The sequence below is a fragment of the Acinonyx jubatus genome, chromosome A1 (assembly GCF_027475565.1).
Source record: "Acinonyx jubatus isolate Ajub_Pintada_27869175 chromosome A1, VMU_Ajub_asm_v1.0, whole genome shotgun sequence".
Taxonomy (NCBI): Eukaryota; Metazoa; Chordata; class Mammalia; order Carnivora; family Felidae; genus Acinonyx; species Acinonyx jubatus.
This window is the reverse complement of record NC_069380.1, coordinates 94,147,683-94,169,964: the sequence shown is the minus strand read 5'-3', so window position 1 is coordinate 94,169,964 and position 22,282 is coordinate 94,147,683. Positions and strand designations below refer to the sequence as shown.

The 22,282-nt window shown below is 48.4% G+C and overlaps 1 protein-coding gene across 3 annotated transcripts in view; it reads left to right on the top strand.

Moving 5' to 3' along the window:
* The first annotated feature begins 9,084 nt into the window (after window positions 1–9,084).
* The window catches only part of SEMA6A (semaphorin 6A), a 134,677-nt gene continuing 121,479 nt past the window's right edge, over window positions 9,085–22,282 (top strand). The window contains exon 1 of one of the 3 annotated variants that reach the window (XM_027076855.2): window positions 9,085–9,862. The gene's annotated coding sequence lies outside the window, so the exon portion shown is untranslated. The remainder of the gene's footprint in view (window positions 9,863–22,282) is intronic. The other 2 variants (XM_027076857.2, XM_027076856.2) reach the window with 2 other exon arrangements.

The following is a 22,282-nucleotide window of genomic DNA, read 5'->3' as shown; positions in this document are numbered from 1 at the left end:
TGGGAAGGAGTGGTCCTGTACTCATCTGCTCAACACATGTTCACCGCATTTCTAGGATGGGCCAGGCGCTGTTCTAAGAGCGGGGGATATGGTGGTACATGAAAGGCACTTCCTGCCCTGAGGAAGCTTACGACTGGGTGGCAGCAGACAGACACTAAACAAGCAAATATAGGGGCTCCCGGGTGGCTCAGTCCGTTAAGTGTCTGATTTCCACTCAGGTCATGATCTCACAGTTCGTGAGTTTGAGCCCCGCGTTGGGCTCTGTGCTGACAGCTCAGAGCCTGGAGCCTCTGCTTCGGATTCGGTGTCTCCCGCTCTCTCTGCCCCTCCCCTGCTCTTGCTCTGTCTCTCTCTGTCTCTCAAAATTATATAAACTAAAAAAAAAAATGTTTTTAAGTAATAAAAAATAAACAATTAATTATATACAGGATCCTAGGAGAGTAGGAGCTAGGAGAAAAAACAAAGCCAGGAAAGGGGACGAGGAGGGAGTATTACAGCCTGAGGAGCTATAATTTTACATATGGTGGTCAAGGAGCCTTGGCATTGGAGCAAAGACGGGAGGAGCCCTATTGGTAACTGAGGAAGGAGAAACAACAGCCCGAGGGTGGTTGTGCTGGAAGCCTCTAGGCCGAGGCTGGCTAGAGTGAAGTGTGTGAAGGGGAGCAGGAGGGAAGGCCACATGACACCGGCTTCAGCTTTTGCTCTGAAAGAGATGGGACAGAAACCTCCAGACAGTTTTGCGCAGAGGAGTGACAGGATTCCACCTGTCACTGTCCACTGTCAACGTTCCACTGTAAACGTTGAAGGATCATTCTGGCCACCGTTTGCGGACTAGAGGGTCGGGTAGGGTACCGAGCACGGCAAGTCCAGAAGCAGGGAGACCAGTTACGACATTCCTGGACGACTCCAGGAGAAAAGGACGGTGGCTTAGACCCGTGTGGTGGTGCAGGAGCTGAGAAGAGGTCAGATTCTGGATATATTTTGAAGGCAGAGCCAACAGGATGTGCTGACAAATCAGATGTGACCAACGAGAGAAGAGTCAAGCGTGACTCCCAGCGGTTGGGCCTGAGCAGCTGGAAGGATGACGTTGCTTTGTGATCAAGAGACACAGCACTGCGGGGCGCCCAGATGGCTCAGTTGAGCGGCTGACTCTTGGTTACCGCCCAGGTCGTGATCTCGCAGTTTCATGACTTCGAGCCCCGCATCGGGCTCCATGCGACACGCAATACTGATAAGTCAAATACCATCTTACTGATAAGTCAAGTACCATCATCTCTGAGTCACCACCACCCAACAACTCACTGATAGGAACCTGAGAGTGCCAGGCTGATTGTCGCTTCACCCTGAGTGAATTAACACTGCCCTACAGCATTCTTATTAAAGTTTCTCTGTTGTTTTGTAAGAAAATCGCTAAACATTTTCCCTAACCACCCTGCCCCCTCCCCCCTGCACCCCCCGCCCCCGCCAAAAAGAGCAACCAGAAGAAGAAATGTATCGATTAAAGCAAAAAAGGGAAAATTCCCTAAGGCAAGGGAACCCAGAGAAACAATGTCAACATTGGACCGTCATAATTCAAAAATCTATGCTTGCGATCTTGTTTGGAGGGTAGGGAAGAGAAGGGCAGAGTAATGGTGAGTTAGAGGCAAGGATTAGGGACTTTCAGAAGTTTGCTTAAACAAGAAAAGGCTTTAAAAGGCTATCTGAAGAAAGGAAATGTCTCCATTGCTTTGAAGCATGGAAAAGAAAGAAATTATGAGGAAATGAATGTGTGTTTTCATAAGAGTCTTAATAACAGCTCATGACACAGGACCTCTTAAGAAAACAGGCGTGTGGGTTTTCAGTTCAAACGTAAAAACGCAGCATTCTAGTTTGTATTAATCAGTAGCCGGTTATGAATAAACTATTTAAGAGGGTTCACTTTACAAGGAGAGTGACACCAATTGTTCCACTTAAATTTTGGTCAAGCACAAACTGAGCATTAAAAAATAGCGAATGATCTAAAACTTTCAGGAAGTACCGAAGAACACGTTATTTCTTTCAAAATGTAATATTTAAGCTCATTTCAACCTGCGAGTTGCCTCCGCAAACATTCTTAAATCCAGCTCGTTAAGCATCGTCAATGTTTTATGGGACTATTAACTAGAGACCTGCCGAGGTACAAAATCCACTGTCAGGGTGAGACACTAGGAAATGATTTTTATGTTTCATAATTAACCTGTACAGGGGAGTTTTCAGAGGATAGCTTTATATTTAATGACATTATTTTTTTATACTTCATTAAAAAATCTACTTCAGATCCAAACATATCACGTTTTAAGTATACTTTCATTGTCCGCAATTATCCAGCCTCAATGTAGATGTTTAAAACAGCTGTCTTCTGTTTTAAAGTCAGAGCAAACAAAACACCCTCAGTTGTCTCCATTTCTCTGGTTATAAAATTACTCTTAAATACACATTCATCCTAAACAGCCTGGAAAAAGGCTTTCAGTTGATATCAGTACAGTGTTTTCTCACATAATCTAAAACCTAGATTTGGAACAAATTTGGAAGCCTAATTTTATATTTAAACATGGGCCAGAACAATTCCCTCTTCCAGCCGCCTTCCACTACCTGGAAGCAAAGGCCTTGAAAACAGTTCTCCGCCCCCAAAAAAGTTATACTTTGCTTTTCATCATTCTTCTGGCCAAATAGCAAATTCCAAAGTGGTGCTGAATCATCTGGTTTATCTGGTTACAAGAGGTATACATTACGTTTCGGTAACTGCGTTTTTAAACACACTTTTATCCAAGTAGATATTTTTCAGTCTAAACGTTAGCAAGAAGGACAATGGGGAGCAGTTACGTTCGAACAGCAAGATGAAAACAAGGCCAGAGACAGCCCTGGCTCTGTATTACATAACCAAAGACTTCAATTAAACGTAAAGGGCTTTGGCGGGGTGGGGGGAGGGAATGGAGTGCTGGTTTACTTAACATTTATTGTTCATTCATTACCTTATTTCTAATCTACCAGTCTCCTCATTTCCCAAACAATAATTTGATATCAGAAGTGAATGGAGCCCCGGCATCACTGTGGTATAGTGGAGTGATTGTTACCCGCAGAGAGGGCACCACCCGTGAAGCTATTCATGGAGGGGCAGACAGTAAATCACTGTTAGCACGCTCTGGCTTGCTGGGAGAACGGGCCTTGGAGATGCTGAACAGTGTTCCCGGTGGATTCCAACTGCATTTTCTCTCCTTCTACGGGTCTTTCAGAGTTACCGCTTCCACTTGCGTTGCCGTGTATTTTCATTTTCAAGCATCTTGTTTGGTCATTGTGGTTATTTACGTATCACTTCCATCCGTAAATCCTTTATTCCTCATTCGAGAAAGAAATCAGATGCTACACATGAGAAGTTCTATGTTGGGGCAAAGCCTAGTTTTTTGTTCATCGTTAGAAGTGGAGACTCAAAGGGCACCTGGGTGGCTGGGTCGGTTAAGCCTCTGACTTTGGCTAGGGTCAGGATCTCACAGTTCCTGATTTGAACCCCGTGTCGGGCTCTGTGCTGACAGCTCGGAGCCTGGAGCCTGCTTCGGGTTCTGTGTGTGTGTGTGTGTATGTGTGTGTGTGTGTGTGTGTCTCAAAAATAACCACATAAATAAATAAGTAAATAAACAAATAAATAAAGTGGAAGCTCAAAACAACTAGAAAGTTGTGTGTTTTTATTTCCATTTTTAAATGATTCTATCCCACCAAAAAAAAAAAAAATCTATTTTTTTCCCTACTGAATCCTTCAAATGCACCTCTCTTTTGTGGGCAAGCCCTTATTCTCTTCCAGACCCTGGAGGTACAAGAGAAACAAAAGAGGTGGAGTCCCAGGATTCAAAGGAGCTTCTGCTCTAACACAAAAAGACAAGCATCCAAACACGCAATTGCACCGACAGCTTTTTCCAGCTGTGATACGTGGGCTAAGATGGCACGGTACTTTGAACACATAATGGAGGGGTACGATGTATTCTAGAACATCAGAGAAGTCTTCCTTGGTGCAAGGGTGTTTGGGTGGACATTTGAAGGATGAGTATAGGCTAACCAGGTAAAGAAGTGAAAGAGGGAGATGGTGGTATTCCAGGCAGAAGCACGTGGGCAGGTCTGTGGTTACAAAGGAGCACCGGGCAACATTTCGGAGGAAAAACATGGAAGGCAGCATGGCAGAGAGAAGAGACCAGAGAGGTGGGCAATAACCAAATTGTGCACAGCCTTGAAGGCCCTATGGAGGTTTGGGGATAGCAAACAGTATTTTAAGCAGGGGACTGATGGGATCAGATATTCATCTTTCAAAGGTCACTTCAGCTACAGTTTGGAGGATGAATTCCAGGACAAGAGTACATATGACTTTATTTATGTTAATTGGGGGAGGGGGGAACCACCAAAAAGATTGCTGTAGATTGGTTCTGGGTACATACGGTATATGTAAAAGCTAGAAAATGAACTATGGGGTTGCAGAAATGTTGCCTATGAAGAAGTAGAGGGAGATAGATACAGTGTGGACTAATACAGAAGTGAAGCTTTATACACCATGGTTTTTTTTTTTTTAATGTTTATTTATTTATTTGAGAGAGAAGAGAGAGAGCACTTGTGCACAAGGAGGGGAGGGGCATATTGTTTATTTACCTATTTGGAGAGGAGAGAGAATCCAAAGCAGGCTTCATGCTATCAGTGCAGAGCCTAATGCGGGGCTCAAACTCACAAACTGTGAGATCATGACCTCAGCAGGAATCAAGAGTCAGATGCTCGGCCAACAGAGCCACCCAGGCGCCCCCTAGGGAGGCTTGTTTCTAAGACTAAGACAGGAAAGCTTGGTGACCTGCTGATGGAGAGATCCAGGCGAGGCGGAGAGACAGCAAAGAATTCCTAACTGTAAGGGATCGAACAGGTGGAGGGACTGGTCTCAGACTGGAGGAGAGGCACCAGCTCCCCCATGGGAGGAGATGTAGAGGAAATAAGGAGTACAGAGGCAGAAAGTTCCCATGTGATAGACTGTTTTCAGGGAAGTAGGAGGCACCAAGGTGAAAACATCTGGTTACACGGAGAAAGTTAGAGTCTAATGAGGAAAAGGGAAGATGATGGCGAGGCAGTGCCCAACCAACTGAGGTTGATAACTGAAATTTCGCTCTGTGGGGCTTCAACTGCCTAGGGCGAGGGCAAAGAAGGCTGATATTTACATAATTCAGAATTGGTTCTTAGTCAGATGGGGGTGACCAAAAGACAGTTTGGTTTTCAAGGAAGCTGAAAGTGCTTGCTAAGAGAGACCGTTATTACAAAGCTCTGTTGGCTGGAGAGGGAAATGAAAGAAGGACAGACAGATGGCTGGCTGGATGCTGGCTGGAGGGATGGACAGATGGAGGGAGGGATGGCTGGCTGGCTGTGCGGACAGAGGAATGGATGGATAGATGGATGGACAGATGGGCAGAGAGATGGATGGAAGGAGGGATGGGTGGATGATGGATGGATGGATGGATAGATGGATGGATGAATGGATGGATGGATGGACAGAGGAATGGATGGACAGAGGGATGGATGGCTAGATGGCTAGATGGATGGATGGATAGACAGACTGCGAGTGGCTTGTAGGTCTTCCAGAAATCAGAGCTGTGCAGAGAGCATGCAAGTGATGAGAGAAAGCTATGTCTGGAGTGAGAGCTCTGAATTAGCGATTTAATGGAGCCTTTTTTGATAACAAACCCGAGACTGAGGGAAAGGAAGAGTGTACATGCAGAATGCAAGAAGCCGAGGAAACAGAGGGTTAGCGGCTAGGTGGACCCTAACACTTCCAGGAATGGTGACAAGTGGAGGAACAGATAGGGAAACATGTAGCCTGGCGCTAAGTCTTTGAAAACTGGCATACAATGAGGTCTGCGGACAACAGGCATCATCAGCGTATTTGTAGAACACAGCCTCCAAAGCTCTAGGAGTTTTAGCGAGAAGGAGAAATGATCCAAGAAGCCACTGACTTCACTTCCCAACACCAGGATAAATGGGCAAGAGGAAAAATAAACAGTCCCACCAGAAAAGGCCAGGGAAGAGCAGAACTCTAGGACACAGATGAGATTCATTGCAATGGTGGTTCTCATCCACAGTTACACACTGAGAATCATCTAGGAGCTTCGAAGAAAATAACCATGCACAGGTCCTACCCTCCCCCCGCCTGATAATTCAGAATCTCTGGAGCCTAGGTATTTGTGTCATTTAAAAGCTCACCAGTAATTCTAACGTACAAATGGATTTTCAAACTGTTGATTTAAAGCAGGGGGTTGAAGGGAACTTTTGGAGAAGGGATTGCAGAGAGAGGGCTTTCTTGATTATGATTGATATTGGCCTGAACGTACAAACAGCACTTCCCACGGGTCCCTCAGGAATGGATACCCACAAGAAGGTGAACGCTAAGCACCAACAGACCCCTCTTCTCTCAAGAGAACTCTGCTTTTCATCTTCAAGCAGAGTTTCTGGCGAAATAACTAGACGTGGTCTTTCAAAGGATCCCTGTGTGAGCCTACCTTTGTAAACGCCCTCCACACTCTTTTCAGGTGATGTGGGGGGGGGGGGAGCAGGTGTTATCATCACAGACGCATTTACGGAAGAGTTGTTAGGGGTGGTCCCCAGCACTGACACACAACAAGCCTCCCCTTTCCCTGGTGCTTCCATCTGACTGACGCCTACGAGGATGATAAGGATGACAGTGACACTAAAGCGAACCTTTACAGCACGGTGCGTACCAGGCCCTAGACTTGTGGCTTACGCTCACCATCTCATTTAATCCATACAATCTCTAGGAAGTGAGTCCAGGGGACACAGGGGAGTCGGACACTGGGGCTTCTGAGAGCTGAGCAACCTGCCCAAGGTCACCAGCTGTTAAGTAATGTTAAGCAGAGCCCACCTCCATGTCTTCCAGCTCCAGGGGTCCCCTTGCCAGGACAGATGGGGGCCTCACTGGATGGTGAAACCTCGGGATCTAGCAATTGCCAGGATGATCCTGGGTGGCATTTCTTAGCCCGGTGAAAGTTAACTCCAACTCTTTTCTTGTATTCCGTAATTTAAAATTAGGTAAATTTAATCTGTCCCTTCTTGGCTCAGATTTACTGCAAATTAAACATGCAAGTATTAATAATGGAAATAATTTCCCTTTAAAAACACATCCTGAAACTCGATGTGGGGCATTTCCAATATATCCATAAAGCAAACAAGACAGCTTAATTGTTTGTTTCTCCCAGGAAAGAAGCTAAACCCGGAATTAATTCGGTTCAGCCTGTGAAACAATTCGTTTGCTCTGCCTAATTCTGCCAATTAAAGAACTTTTTTCCCAGACACAATTAGCATGTAAAGCAGCGGCAGGGAGCAAAGAAGGGGCCTCAACGATCCCGGCGGGGTGGAGGTGTTGGAGGAGAACCCCCTGGGACCTCTTGGTCTCGACCTAGGGGCTGGGGGGGAGCGCCGGGGGGTGGGGCGGAGGGGGAAGGGCGCACGGACCAGCTCCAAGACCGGTTTGGCAGTGGCCCTGCCGTCACCAGCCGAAATCAGGGCGTTAAACAGCGCCGCCGAGGATCGAGCCGGCCCGGCCCGCCAGGGCACTTCCCCCAGTCCGGACCGGATCCCATAGACCCGCGCGGCGGGAGGGCGCAGCCCAGCCCGCCAGCCCCCACGCCCCCGTGCCCTCTCCGGGAGCCGGCTCCGGTGCTGCGGGGGCTGCGCGCGCACCTAGGACCGCGCCCCCCGCCACCAGGGATCTGTGGCTTTTGCTTAAGGTGGGGATAGCGGCCCCTGCTGGCAGCTCTGGCGAACAGCAGAGACTGACTGCCTCACCGTTCTCGCCACCTTTTCCAGGTGGTTTGTAGACACGAAAAATATGGTACATACAGGGTGTTGTCGCATGTGCGTTTATTCTTCGTGAGTCCTCAAGAGCAGATGTCTGTGCGTAACTTGGGTTCCCAGCAGAAACAGTAGAAAAAAGAACGTGGGCCCTCGTCCCCATTAGGGAACAGGTACAGTTTCTAATACATTTATTGGAGGGAGGTCACTCGGCCTAAGGGCAACTGGGACCCTGATCCTCCTCCCAGCGCTTTTCACGGCCGACCCCATGACTGGGAAATTTTGCTTCGAGAACTGCTTGGTGGCCCAGTGCTACTTTCTTTAAAGGCGGTGGCTCCAGTCCGCACCATCTGCGAAGCCCACTGGGGAACCGCGGCCACCTCGCGCAGTGGTTAGCGGGGCGTGCGGGCGCGGCGGGGAGCGAGCAGGGGCCCGGGGGAGGGGGACACGGTGTGGCCTGACTAGTTGGCATAAACCTGTAACTGCGAAGCTTTTTGGCGACCGCAAGTTCACGCGGTGGAGGAGGGCTGCGCCTGCCATTCTTGGTGTGATCGTAACAATAGCGCCGTGTAAGAAGTTGCGATTTACTTCTCGCACGAAGCTGTTGGATTCTCACTGGGATTGTCTGCGTCGTCTTTCTGAAGTTTACTTACATTTCCAAGGACAGTCCACACACTTTCTAAGTTTCAAAACGGACTATGGCTGTCGTTGGTGACACCATTCTTTGTACTACAGTTTACGTGCTTACTTAACATGCTTTATTAACATGCTGTATGCGCGTTAACTAATAGCAATGTTCGTATCTTCGATGTGTGTGTTTTTAACCGCATCGGCTTTCATCCAATTCATCTGGGCGCGTCACTTCTGGAATCTACCTCTTGATACAGTAATCAGAATTAGAAAGGCTCATCGTTCACTTACCCTCATCCTTTAAAACTTTTCCATTTAAGAAAATCGATGAACAGATCCTTTCTTGTAACTCGCTCCTGCACTACGTCTATTTTTATTTATTTTTCTGATTTGGCAGGGCTCAGCAATGCTGTCCGGGATTTTTTTTTTTTTTTTCTCCTTCTTCTTCTTTGCTAGAGCAGATGCGGGGGTGGGGGAAGCAGGGGCGGGCTCCAGCCCGAGTCAATCCCACGGGGACCTCCACCCACCGCGCGGCGGGGCCGGGAACCGTGGTGGAAGGAAGCCTCGCTGACCAGTCGGTGCAAGGCTCCACCTGCAGCCACGCCGCGTAGGTTCTCCCCCTCTCGGCCACGCTCACTCACATTCACACACAAACACCACAGCCCTCCTTTGGGTCGGAGAAGACGCCAGCCAAAGGAGGCGGGGTTGCGGGAGGAGAGTCCGCTCTGCGCAATCCAGTCCGGGACTTGGCTCCGCCCGGGAGCCGCGGCCTCTCCAGTGACAGAGGAGTAGTGAGCGGCACCGGGTGAGGCTGCAGCCAACTCCGCTCCCCGCGCACTCGGCTGCCTAGGCGCTCGGGACGCAGTAGCGGCGCTTTTCCGCGGGGCCGACCGCCCGCGATGCCCGCTTAGGAGCGGCGGTAGCGGCCAGCGTCGCCACACCCGCGGCACAGCCCTCGCGGTCGCCGAGCGGGGCTACAGCGTGCCCCCTGCCCCAGCCCCCACCCCGCCCCCCACCCTGAAATGACTTGTTAATCCGCGCAGACACCACCGAAGGGACTCACCGGAGTGGAATCCAAGTGGAATTTGGACCTGGAGAAGACTTTCTTGAACATTCACTCCTTCCTTGTTGGTTTTTCTTTCTTTCTTTTTTCCTCTCCCCTTCTGCGCCTGTCATTGGAGATGAACACAGCGCGTTTGCATCCCAGAAAGTAGTCGCCGCGACTGTTACCCCCAAAGAGACAAGCACACATGTAGGAATGACAAAGGCTTGCAAAGGAGAGAGCGCAGCTTGCGGCCCGGAGAGATCTCCTCGATAATGGATTACTAAATGGGATACTCGCTGTACAGCGCGCTCCGAGCCCCGGCCGCCTGCCCGTCGATGCACCGAAAAGGTACGGCTGGGCGCCCCGGCGCGCCCCACCTCTCCGGGCGGCTCGCCTCCGGCCAGCGGGTCCCGGGGCCGCGGCCGGCCGGCACGCGCTGTCGGCTTTGTGGTAGCTGCGTTTTATTTTGTCTGGTGTCTGTCTCCCGTGCGTTGCCGGGCCCTTGGGGAGCAGTCGTGAGCCCGGCCCGCTCCTCTCCGCCCTGTGCCGGGGAGACCGCCCGGCTCCGTGTTGCGAGCTTCCCCACCCGCGCCGCGCACACGCCCGGCGCCGCCCGGGACCGCGACCGCGCGGTGCTGCCTGGCTGGGGGATGTGTGTACAGGACCCGGGGCTCGTCTTCACTTTCTGGCCAACGGGCATCAGAGAGGCCCCGAGAGGGTGGGATTTTCAGAAGCTCCCAGTCCTGGTGCAAAGGCTGGGGAAGGGGTTCTGCCCTCGAGGGCTGGCGAACGCTGGGCAGCAGAGCGCTGTTTTCGCCCAGCACCAGGTTTGGGTTCTGGGGTGGGAGAAGGGGTTCCGCAGAGACGGTGGGAAAGCGAAGAGAATCTTTTGTTGTCCGCCCGGGGTCTGGGCTGGGCTCTGTGGAGTGCGGGGAAACTTGTAATGGCCCTGGTACCCGTGCGCCCTGCCACTTGGTGACATCCCGGCTTTCGTGGCCGCTGGCACCAGAGGTTCCGGGCTTTGTTTGCTCGAGTGAGAGTGCCCAGGAACGGTCTCCTCCCGGTGTGGCGCGGCGCCCCCCGCCCTGGGTTCTGTCCCCCGCTGTAGCTCCCTTCTGGCCGGGCGAGGACAGCATCTGTCGCGGCTGCGTCCCCCTCCAGCACCGAGCCCGCCACGCCGGGGCTTGGCGGCCGCTGCGCTCTCCTCCAAAATCCACGAGGTCTCTCTAGGGAAAGGAGTTGTCCCTGAGGGGGAAGGGTGGGAACACTTGGCAATAGATGACCCAGAGCTTGCTACCCAGACCAGGGCTCTGCCCAGGCCACCGGTTCTGGAGGTCCGAACTACTCGCTGCGTCCTAGAGAGCTCCCTCGCGGACAGTGGGGCGCTCAGGAGCTAGCCCGACAGTGCCCACCCACCCTGTAAGACCCTGCTGGGGTGGAAAGTGTCTCTTCTCCAGATTCTTTTTTCTCAGCTCCCCACTGTGGCACACGGTGCAAAGCAGGATCCTGAGGTCCGCTCCCTCCTCCCACGACCCGAGTGGTAAAGGGGGAGCCAGGGAGCAGTCCCGAACTTGTGCGTTTCGCGAAAGGAAACAGGATTCGGCTGTCTTTCCCGCTCCCTCGACTCCCCTCCGCCCGGCGCCGCCTCCTTTTCCACCGCGGGGTCACCCGACCAGGCGCTTCTGGAAAGTTTCTCTGAAAGCCAGGGGTGGCGGGCACGACAGGATTGGGGCTCAGCTTGTGCAGTCCGCGGGAAACCGAACCCGGAGGGAAGCGGGTGGACCGCCCAGGATGCGGGGAGTTAGGTGCTGGCCCACAGACAGTGGCGCCCACCGTGCGCAGTTTGGTCAGGGTCTCCGCGCTGCACTAGCTGGACCAGTCGAGGAAGGGTGGGGGGCGGGAAGTTAAGGGGGAGGGTTTAGGATGCTGGTGCGGCCACTGGACAGCGGCTGACGCACGGGTGGCCTGTGGGCAGGAGCCCGGACTCGCTGGCTTGTAAGTACCAGTTCCAAGTGCAGCATCCCCAGCCCCCCCCAACGCCCCCCACCCCGTGCCACGCGCAGTTTTCCAGCCGGCGGCGGGTTTCCAGGGAGGAGCGGAGACGGGAGCCAGGTGTTCATGGAGCGGGGGAGGAACTGCTGTCTTCACAGCCAAGGCAAGCACTTGCAGCCGCGGCCTCCGGCCTGTATCGGCAGTGGGCAGCCCCAACGTCCCTTCCGAGTCGGTTCTTGGGAGAAAGGTGGCTGGTTGCTTTGAGAATGCGGTGGCCAGTTACTGCCACGGGGGGATCGCTTTCTGCTTCCGCTGGATGGAAATCAAGTTGCTACTTGCTGAATGGGATCCATGAAAGGTTTAAAACACAGGCGTGCGCGGACACACACACACACACACACACACACACACACACGCAGATGCTTGCACTTGTACGCACAACTTTCTTTGCCTCAAATCTGAAAAGATGTTTCACCCTGTTGCCGCGGCGGCGGCGGCGTTCTGCCAGCAGGTCTCAGGAAAGCTATGTAATGCCCCCCAGCGCTGGTTGTTAAGTCTTTCCGGGGTAGGAAGGTCAGTGCCTCTGCCTCCTCTAATCCTGGTAATTGTCGGTCTTCCTTCGGACATATTTCTGGGGCTTCAAGTCCTCTCTGATGGCAGGGGAAAGACTGTTGGTTCCTGACACATGAATCCTTTATTTAGGCCTTTTCCCCAAAAGTAAAGATGCCTGTCCCCAATTGTGAATGAAAATATCGTATTTTTACACCTCCTCCAAGTGGCTACCAGAGGTCAAGATGGCAAGCATTTTATACGTTTTATTTTTTTAATACCCTGTTTAGTCTGCATGGAGTTTTATGATTTACAGTAAGCTTTGATTAAACTACTCCAGGCACCAAAGTTAATTATTAACCTAACCTTAAAAGCAGTGGCAGACCAGTGTCTCCACCTATTAACCTAAAACTATCTGTTAAAAAATAATTGCACTATTTCAATTTGGTTTACCCATGCTTGTTTACCTGGTAACTTTTATTTGAAACTTGACTAACCCCCACCCCATATTATTATTTTGGTTCTAGGATATTCTTAAAATGTTTTTTTAATGCTTATTTATTGTTGAGAGACAGAGCATGAGCAGAGGAGGGGAAGTGAGAGGGAGACACTGAACCTGAAGCAGGCTCCAGGCTCTGAGCTGTCAGCACAGAGCTCGACGCGGGACTCGAACTTACGAACCGCGAGATCATGACCTGAGCCGAAGTTGGATGTTCAACCGACTGAGCCACCCAGGCGCCCCGGTTCTAGGATATTCTTGAATGAGGCACTTTGCCAAACAATCCGAAAGCAGAAAAGAATGGAATATCAGTCTTAAAACCTCATTTCTGGGTTGTCTTTTACCAATTTGATATAAAGATGCATTGTAGCTCCTGTTTCTTACTTACAGTCTTCCCAAAGCGTGTTATGTTTTGCAACTATCCCCCTGTGGAGATGGGCCACACTCTTCAATAATGCATGTAATCCACATGTGTAAATTTTCAGCAGACACCCAAAATCATGGTCTCAGGAGCCATCTGCAGAATGTATTGATTGCATACAACATCTACATTTAAATAGGCTAAAAATTCCTAAGAACTGGCATATAGACACTCAAATGTTGAATAGGTAAATCAATGAAAGAAATAGCCACACATGATTCACATTTCTCCACTTAGAGTGGACCTGGTACCCCCTCCCCGCCCCCCCCCCGTCCCCGTGGCTTCAAATAAGTGGTTATTATCAAGTGGCAATAAGTGCAACTCTTTATTTACCCACACAGTGACACACATACACAAACACACAGCCTCAAGTTCTTTCCAAGTCTAGTGAATGCTTTTCCCATCATTAAAAAAATATAGCATTTGCATTTTGAGTAGGCGGATAACACTGCTTAGTATGTTGAATCAGAAGGATGGCAAGAATTAGGAAGACTGTTATCTTCCCTGAATAAAAATAAGACACCCAAATTAAGAACTTGTATTAAATTCAAAATAAATACTCATGCTTTAAAAGCAAACGGGTAATTGCACTCCCATATGAAATGGAAGGAAAAATACTGTTTTGAACGAGGAGGTAAGTCGGATACTTTACTATGTGTACAGAGTGGTTCAGCTCTTTTCCGAGGAGGACAAAAGAGTGATCATGGGAAAAGAAGTTTTTTGGAACTAGATTGCCAAAAGCGAATATATTCTCCCCATCCTATTTGTTTGCAGAAAGGAATCACGGAACAAGCCAAACTAATTGCAAAGGCTTTAATTAAGCATCTGCCGTTTGCAGCAGTATGTAAAGCCAGAGAGAGGCTGCACGGATCTCTGTATGGTTTCCCCCCTCCCCCGCCCCAGGTTTAGACCATTTATTGTCCTCCTCCTACAGCGGGGTGCCTGGAGGTTGACGCGTCCGGAGGAAGGCGGAGCCTGGAAACATCCTGCCGTGCCCTCCCGCATCAGTGTCCCCCTACTCTCTTGAGGTACCCCAGAGCCAAGTCACCTCTGAGATATTTCTACTCCACAGGGAAGGCTTTTCTCATCCACTGAGCTATGCTCTGCTGGCAACCTCGCGGTTGCCTCTTGGGGATGTGGTAAGGTAGGGGAGGGCGGGAGGCATTTAATCCCTCTGAAATGGGCAAGTAAGATGTCACACCACACAAACGTCAAGGGGAGGAGGCAGTACAGGCTCCTCAGCATGGGACTATGACAGTGGAGTATATACCCAAGGGCACCCTGCTTTGTGAAGCAGGTGAGTTCTTGCAAAACCTTTCGATTAGAGTCATTCTAATTGCAGTAATGGAGAGTGCCCCATAAAAGGATCAGTATTCGGATGTTTCCCAAGTCACGTCTTCAGCCGGGACCTCTCTCTCTTGGGTCTCTCAAGTAGTAAATGCCAAAAGTTAGGTAGCTCTTCTTGGATCCAATAGGTATCGCCCACCTAACATGTTTAGAACACCCGATTCTGGATCTTTCCCCCCCAAATATGCTTTTCTTATTATCATCTTCTCCATCTTGGTAACTGTTAGAGCTGCTTGCATGTAACCACTTAACAGTTAGATCCTCCACTCTTCTCTTCTCTTCTGTCATCACAGCCGCTCCGCCTGCAAGGCTGCTGACCCCTCCCCTTCAGAATGCCTGAGGACTTCCTCCAGATCTCCCACCTCTGTGGCCCTCAGAGTAGCCAAGTCAGTGTTCTCTCCTGCTGGTTTACTGTGCCAGCCTGCAACCAGTCTCCCTGCTCCGCTCCTGCCCCCCTATAGTCGTTTCTCAACACAGCAGCCAAAGTGACTTTTTAAAAACTTGAAGCCAGAGGGCGCCTGGGTGGCTCAGTCAGTTAGGAGGTGACGCTTGGTTTCTGCTCAGGTCACATGATCTTGGGGTTCCATGGGTTCCAGCCCTGCATCGAGCTCTGCGCTGTCGGTGTGGAGCCTGCCTGGGATCCTCTTGTCTCCTGTCTCCGACCCTCCCCCACTCATGCTGTCTCTGTCTCTCTCAAAATAAATAAACTTAAAAAAAAAAATCGAAGCCAGATGAGATCAGTTTTGCTCAAATGCTTTCCCATCTCATTCCAGCAGAAGCCAAAGTGTGTCCTATGGCCTTTGTGGCCCTACATGTCTGTGCTCTGATCCCCACCTCTCTGACCCCCCCCCCCCCTTTGGGGCTATGTGAATATGCCAGGCGTGCTCTCTTTATGGTCCTTTTTTTTTTTTTTTTTAAATTTAAATTTTAGTTAACATACAGGGCAATATTGGTTTCACGAGTAGAATTCAGTGATCCATCACTAACATACAACACCCGGTGCTCATCCCAACAAGTGCCTTCCTTGATGCCCCTTCCCCACCCACCTCCTTCCAGCAGCCCTCAGTCTGTTCTCTATCGTTTAAGAGCCTCTTGTGTTTTGTTTCCCTTTCTGCTCTTTCCTGCCTTCCTAATGTTCATCTGTTCTGTTTCTTAAATTCCACATGTGAATAAATCATATTTATCTTTCTCTGACTTATTTCACTTAGCATAATATACTCTGGTTCCATCCATGTCCTTGCAAATGGCAAGATTTCATTCTTTTTGGCGGTTGAGTAATATTCCATTGTATGTATGTGTGTATATTCCATTGTATGTATATACACACACATACATACACAACATCTTCTTTATCCATTCATCAGTCAGTGGACATTTGGTCTCTCCCCATGGTTTGGCTATTGTTGATAATGCTGCTGTAAACATTGGGGGGCACATGCCCCTTTGAATTTGTATTTTTGTAGCCTTTAGGTAAGTCCCTAGTAGTGCCATTGCTGGATCGTCTTCAGGGTCCTTTGCATGGTCTTCACACTTGCTCTTCCATGGCTTTGGATGATTCTTTCCCCAGACAGCCATGTGATTGTCTCCTCATATCCTTAGGTCTCTGTGCAAATGTCACTTTCACAGTGAAGCCTTTTCTGATCGCCTTATTTACTTCACCCTTTCCCCCAAGACTCCCTACCTCCCTGGACTGCCTCACTTGTTTCCCTTCTCACTTTTTACAGCCTGACAGACTATATGTTTTTTCTGTCTCCCACTCGAATGCAAGGCCATGAGGAAAGACTTTTCATGTGTTGTTCACTGCTGTATCTCCAACACCTAAAACCCGTGCCTGGCACATCATAGGCCATTCATGAGATGAGCTGAATCAACTCATTGATGAATCGGTACAAGGTGCATCTTTTTGCAAACACTAGTCTTTACCTCTTTTGTCTGCTCTTGTTTTCCTTTCTTATGTTTTCATCCAGTGGAATACTTCCTGCATATGTGAGTGAGTGAGTGTATAACACGGTCTTCCATGCACACAGGTGATATGTCTCATGCACCATTAGTGGAGCATTCACTGTGGGTTGTTTTCCCAGTCTTGGTGACGGACTGGAGCCTGCTCATTCCCACACTCTCACCCAGTCCCCTCTGTGGCCAAGAACACACATCTGTGGGACACCTGGGTGAAGCTGGAGGGAATCTGAGTTAGGTAAAAAAGCAACTTGCCAAGAAACAGAGCTAGGAAGACAGCCAGCACTTGTGGGGATTGAGCTTTTGACTTTGGCCTCATTCGGTCGGCATTCTAACCACTGGCCACAGAACTGTCTTGCTTTTCTGGAGTTTGCTAGTAGTACTTTTGAAAATTCACCTTTCTAACAGGAGGAAATGGTCTGCTAACGAACCCACATTTCTGCCCTGTACTTCTACTAGTACAGTGATAACTGCTGTTAAGGGTCTTGCACTTGGAGTCGCATGTCCTGGGTTCAAGACTCTTCCTACCTTGGACAAGCCATTTAACCTCCCTGGAGCTACAGTACTTTATTTAATTTTTATTTCTTAATTTTTTAAAAATATGTATTCATTTTTGAGACACACAGAGAGACAGAGCGTGAGTGGGTGAGGGGCAGAGAGAGAGGGAGACACAGAATCGGAAGCAGGCTCCAGGCTCTGAGCTGTCAGCACAGAGCCCGATGTGGGGCTCGAACTCGTGAACTGTGAGATCGTGACCTGAGCCAAAGTCAGATGCTTAACCAACTGAGCCACCCAGGTGCCCCGAGAGCTGCAGTATTTTAAATAAAAATTGCGAATAGTAAACCTGTGCTTCCTACCTTCTATGACTGCTAGGAAGATAACATGAAGTCACAAATGTGAACGTTTTTGGTAAAATATGAAATGTGCTCTGGAAACTTGAGAAGTCTGATGCTAATTCCCTTCTCCCCAGCCCAGACCTTCCCGCCTCCAGCCTAGCAGAGACCTTGCTTCATCGTCTTCTAAACCATAAAAGATTATATGCTGTTGATGTCACATTTTAGCATAAACCACATTATGAAATTAAATAAGATCCTCAAGTTCACTGAAAATTCACAGTCTACATAGAGCATGTATAGCAGCCCTATTAATGAGAATGCCAACCGCCTGGAGTAATGAAAGCTTTCAGTGTGACCATTAAATCGGGCAAGGTCGGGGGGTGGCACTCTGCCAGGCATTATAAAAAGTAAGAGCATTGTTTTTGCTGAGGTAAGTCCTAAAATAGTTCATGTCAATGTAAGCATTAATGTAGAACAGACATGTCAGGGTGAACCAAGGGTAGTAGGAGAGGAGTTTTGATCCTTGCTGTAACAGGGGAGAACTCATTACGATTTTGTGACATACAATTTATAAATGTGGAGGGACTGTCAGGGGAAGGCAGTGGGCAGGTAAAGGGGCACTGCAGAGGCCACGCTTCTTAGGCACACATGACACACCGGGATCCGCATCCCATTTTTGGCCATTTACAAAGAGCGTGACTTTGAACCAGTTACGTCTCTGCTTCAGTTTCTGTCTGTAAGATGCTGGTATGATGCTAAGAAGAGGAAATATAACATCTGTAAAATTCACAGCACAATGCCTGGCACACGATACATGCTCTTTAAATACTAGATGTTATGATTTTCTCGGTGACGGTAGTCATGGAGAGTGCCCTGGTGGGACAGTACAAAGGAAATGGCCACAAAAGTGCAGCAGACAGAGATGATGCAAAGGAAACAGCCTTTGGACTAGAAATGAACATTCACACTGTGAGTTGGCCACAGGGACAAGGGTTTTAAGCTGGGAAGCGTGTGAAAGGGTCATTTGCACCAGAAGAGGAGTCGTGATCCTTTTCCTAACTTTCAATGTTGAAATATCACACCAAAAACATGGAAGAAAAGACATTACACAAATAAAACCCTAGCAGGCAGCACAAGACTTTACATCACATAAGAGCCCAGAGGATGGCTAGTTTTCTTTTTTTAAATATGATAGCCTTCACTTCCCAACATTGAAAAATAAAATACACAACCTGCATACAACTAAAGAATCCAAGAGCAGCCCATAATATCGGTTCAGGGATGAGCTGAATTGACCCCAAGGGCCATACCTGTCATAGGAGAGAGGCTTGTCTCCCCGCTGAGTGTTCCAAGAGGCGGTGGCTGGGACTTCTCCCAGACTGCCTTCCTGGTGGCCATACACTTGCCGTGTCACTCTTCTCTCGCCACGCGTGAACTATGCTTGGGAGAGCAGGAGTCTCCGTGCAGAAACAAACCACTACCGTCCCCACCAAATGGAGCAGTTGGCCGACCCCAAGAGAGACAGCATTTACTGTACTGACTGGTATACTGCCATATCATCTGACATTTGATTCAGACGATACTTCTCAGCTGCACCTCTAAAAGGCACAGGGACAGGGGCAAGAAACTGGTACTATCACAATTCCCCGATGGTCTCCCTCTCCACCCAGGAGAAGCAAGACTCCCTCCATGGCTTACAATTAGTTATTTTCATCGAGGAGAAAAAAAAAATTGTCTCTTAAACTTTGTGCATGGAAAGAGGATGTCAAGACAATGAAATAAATCCACAATTAACACACCCCAAAGACCGAAGGGCCAGGCCCTTTCCAGCAGCAAGTGTGATGGCTGTTGCTTTGAAAGAACTGTTAGACAGGTATTTCCACACACAGCCCTTAGACCTTAGAGGCTTTCATTTAATGTGACTCAGCACTTTCTGGTGGTTTCTAACTAACCTGTAATTGCCATCTGTAGAATATTTAATTTAAAGAATCCACGCCAATTAAAACAATTTAGAAGGATCTCTAAAAACTGATGCTTCTTCACCCCTCTCTTATCCCTTCTGCCCCCGCCAACGTATTTCAGACCAAGCCTCTGCCATGATTTGATGTGAAGCATTTCTAGAACACAACGGGCTGTGTCACTGAACACAGTGACAACATGCCGCTGGAAAGTAAACATTTTAGGAAGTGGGAAGAAATGAAGAATATAGTAATTACGTCCTGGCGTTAGATGAGCCTTTTATAGACAAGCTTTCCTGTGAAGGCTCCGTCCTTTTTTCCTTTCTCCTATTCCTGAATCTTCTTTTAAGGAACGTATTTTCCATCTTCTCATTAATATTACAGTGACTCCAGCCCTTGCCTCCCCCTCCCCCAGACTCCTACTGTCCTCCAACGAGGAAACTGAGAGAATGCTGATTGAGCTGGTGAATGGCAACGTTCCTTTCCTGAAAACGGAATGCTGTATGAAAAACTGCTTTCCACAAAAAAAAAAAAAAAAAAAACCCACCCAAACAATCCAACAACTGTCTTTCCTCCTTTTTACCCCGAGAACCACAGGACTTCATTCACATATTTTGGTGTTTGAATGCATTTGTGCTTAGGCCTCAAATACCCAGGTGGAAAGCCAATCTATTAAGCCTTTCATTATTCCAAAAATGTGAGCATCTGAGTCACTGAGAACATCCCCATCCCCGCATGGGGAGTGAGAAATAGAAACCAAATTGTTTGCGGCATTCTAAACCAGAGTGCATGCGGCCGAATGGCAGTTAGGTGGATTTTTTTTTTTTTTTTTATAGGAAGGATCCTTGTAAGTGGTCTGCGAGATGGATTCCGTGCTAATTCTTCTCGCATCATGAATGATGGCCCTAGCTAGACACTGTCGCTGGGATCTTCATCTATTAATCATGGAGGCTGCTTTCTTATTCGGTTGCCATAGTTTCAGTGCCTCAGATAGTGTTGGGGTGTCTTGGGAAAGGTTCGAGATATACTGGGGCGTGCAAGCCTCGCAGTTATCTTGGCACTTTGTGGTGCTCTGAAAGCACCGAAAACCGCCTCTCGTATAATTCAGTGTTGGATTAAAAGAGGCGACTTCTGAGAAGGTCTCTCTGGACCTTGTTATGTGCATATCCAGCTGATATCTACTCCAGGATCTGCCTCTTGCTCACTCTTCCTGGTGGGGGGCGGGGGGGTGGGGAATGACCGTCCAGGGGCCGATGTCACTTTCATCTTTCGACAAGAAAGCCGAAGGGTGCGAGCTCTTCGTTAAGGCTATTCACAAGTGCGGAGGTAAATGAGGGCGTGCGTGGCTTTGCTCAAAACGTCAGGTTCATGATTCGGTTTGGGCTCTGCAGCTTGCTGACTACACGGAAGGACCTCAGGAGTGCCGCACGCTTTGGCGTGGCGATGGAAACGGTCCGTGCTTTAAGTTCAGGTTTAACCTCTATGATTTTCTTAGGCTTGACGCACCTTCCTGAGGAGCTAGAGATCATTTTGCTGTATTTTGCGACCCTGGCCCACAGAGCTAACAGCCCTGTCAGCTCTGGAGTCCATGAGCTTTTTTTTTTTTTTTTTTCCTTTCTGGAATTCTCATCTTTGGCGGGTTTTGTTGTTAGGTTTGTGACTTCAGGGTTGATTAGGAAAAGCTGCCTGGTGGTGTATGTATTGGGTGACCGAGTCCAGAAAAGACAGGGAGGAGGAAGTTGCTGCAAGAATGAGATACACACACACCCAGTGATTTATGTGTTTTGTGGGTGATGGAGAACACAGCTTTCCTTTGTTAGGTGCATTTGGCCGTGTGGAACAGATACTGGTACGCGTCGCAATGCTGGAGTTCCCATCTCTCAAGTGGACTTTCAAGGACTCCTACCAGTCCAAGCCAAGCCATTTCATTCCTTTGTAGATTAAAACATAAAACAATCCCACACTTGAGGCACACAGCACTGAAGTCAGGACATGCAGGGCCTCCAACAAAAAACCCAGGCAGATTCACGGGAAGAAAACCTTGAATTCATTTACCAATGGCCCTAATCTAGAAAACTGGTCACTTCCCCCCCGCCTCCCCTTACTAGAAAATGACTAGTTTTTATTTCAGGGTGGGAGCGTCAAAGCAGCCGTTTAAAATTTTCCCAGTCCCAGCCTGCCAAAATTTTTGAGTAAGATCAACAAGCGTTTTTAATGCACGTGTCTATTATATTGACCCCTCCCCTCCCCGACCACACTAAATGATTGATTTTAGAGGCCAATAATTTCAAGTAAATTAAAAGGATAACATGGCCTTAATTGCTACTGGCTTCACCAGGCTTCTGGGCACCAGAATTCCTCGTGGAGAAACGCTTTTAAGTGTCACAGCAGATTTTGATCATGTGGTCTGGCTTACCCATAGGCCGCAATTATCAGCACCCCCCTTCTCCCCCTCCCCTTCCCACTATCTCTGGGAAGCAAAGAAAACATGCATTTGTAAATTCAGTATTACGGACCTCTGATTATTTGGCAGGATAGAAAATAGGTCTTCTTCATTTTACGGTAGTCTCACAAGTAAGTTTTTTTTTTTTTTTTTTTAATTTTTCTTAAAGGCATAGTGATGGGGAGGACAGTGTACTAATATTTCCGATCAGAAGCTTTTTTTTTTCCCTTGGAAGAAGAGTTCGTGTGAATTCAAGTTGCTGTCCTCTTGACAATAATGAGACTGTGGTTACTCTTTGGTGTCCAGGTGGACATCGTATCGCACACACAGCCTAAAGAAAAGTAAGCAGTACTTTTGTGTGAATGTCTGTCAGATACAATATGGACTTTAATTAACCTTAATTAATGATTTCTGATTACAGATTTTCTTTTGTGCCTCCAAGACGTCAGTGCCTTGGAGGCTCTATTTTTGGTGGAACATTTTCAGACGGCAGTGACTTAAACACACTTCCATTACGTTGCCATGCAAAACGCACTAGGTTCCTCTATGAAAAATGTGATTCTGTATCATTTGCAAAATGGTCATGTAAAGAAAGAAGAATCACTTGAAGGGCAACTGACATTTATAAGTGGTACAGAGTACTTTCAATCTTTGGGGGATGCATTTTTAACTTTAAAGGAATTTAGTTAACAAAATTGATGATATTTACTGGCTCCTAAGGGGATGAGAGGCCATTCCTTTTCAAGATGGAATGGGACTTTGAGGGG